This window comes from Vigna unguiculata, chromosome 5 (genome assembly GCF_004118075.2).
Source record: "Vigna unguiculata cultivar IT97K-499-35 chromosome 5, ASM411807v1, whole genome shotgun sequence".
Lineage (NCBI taxonomy): Eukaryota > Viridiplantae > Streptophyta > Magnoliopsida > Fabales > Fabaceae > Vigna > Vigna unguiculata.
Genome location: NC_040283.1, coordinates 43,779,556 through 43,781,290, shown reverse-complemented (window position 1 = coordinate 43,781,290; position 1,735 = coordinate 43,779,556).

Sequence of the window (1,735 nt, the reverse complement as noted above, 5' to 3'; positions counted from 1 at the left end):
AATTAATTAAAAAATAATCTTTTTAATTAAAGATCGATTTATTTAGTAGTCCAAATTTTGATAAATAATATTAGTTACCAATTTAAAAATTTATTTATAATATAAATTATTTTAATTATTGATAATTTTTAGTTTATAAATTAATATTTAGTAATTAATTATTTTTATTATTAAAATTAATTATTATTTAAAAACTTTATTGTAATATAAATATTTTTAATTATATGTAAAGTTAAATGGCAGATAGCATGAAAAACTTTATATTCATGGTGCAATCTAATTAGTTTGTCATTAATTTCATATGTATATGTTTATACCAACACATAAATAGGACATCAATTTTTATAAATTCTTTTAATGTATTTATTTTATTTTGATAAAAAAAAAAAAATCGGTTGTCATATCTTACACAATATGGCATGTACCGACAAATATGTATATCCACTAGTAGTTATAATAATAATAAGTAGTTATAATAATAATAGTTCATATTTTAACAAAAAAAAAAACTTAATTAATACTATATTTTACTTAAAGTTTATTATTTGCTTAATCCACATCCTCACGTGATATTTATATTATAAATTATTCCTTATTTATTTCCTTTATATATCGTCATTAAGGCATTATATCCTATAAAAATTATATTGTGTAAATTTGTTATATTGTTTTCATTTCGTTAAAAAAAATAATGATTTAAAATATTTTATAAATTTTAATCACTATGCAAACACAGTTCATTTTGCTTAAATTAAATCAATTATGTTAAACTTTTAAATAATTTTCTTTTTATCTTCCACAAACCAAATAATTATCCATGCCAAAATCTTATCTTAATAAATAAATAAATGAATATATATAATTTTGGATTATGCAGTTTTTATAGTTTCTTATAATTAATGAACCCAATCGCCTTTTCAAACTAACCCTTATTCTGATATATAAATTCAAATCCATTATTTTCGCTACCCATATGAAAAATAATAATAAAGATGCTAATTTAGGTAAGAAGAAAAAAATATATTGTTGGTGCAATAATTCATACCTGATCTCCATAGATTAGAATTTGAAATAGCATATGGGGCCACAAAAACTCAATGGTTCTGCAATTATTAGTATCACTCTTATCTTACTCATAGCAGAATTAGCAAACCCCCTGATTCGTACTTAATGCTTTCATATCGGTACGAAAACATTAGATTAGAACTTATGTTTGTTATGATAAGCTTGAAGTAAACAGGCAATGCACTAGCAGTTGAAGCTTTAATGGCTTAAGTTTCTTTAAAGTCTTAACAGGTCTTGATAAGGCTTTTTTGTTTTGAATAACATGTTTCAGAAAATTGTTTAAAAGAGCTTTTTTGTCACAAATATCTGTTTGAAAAACAAATGAATCAAAATAGAGTAAAACTAAATTTTGTTTTTGTTTTTTTTTTTTCATTGTTCTTGATACAAGGTGTGATACTTTTCATTTCATGTCAAATAACTAACACTAAAAAAAATTGAAATTACATACAGAATTTTACTGATGAATATATTTTAGTCAGTAAATTTGAATTATCAACGAATTTTATTAACGGATTTTCAAACTTTAATTATCGATAAAATAATTTGTCATTAACTCAGATTTTATTTATCGACAAAAAATTCATTGATAATTCAAAATTTTATTACCTACAAACTTACTGACGAATTTATCTATCAATAAAAGGAGTGAAAAATTTTCCTTTCAAATTTG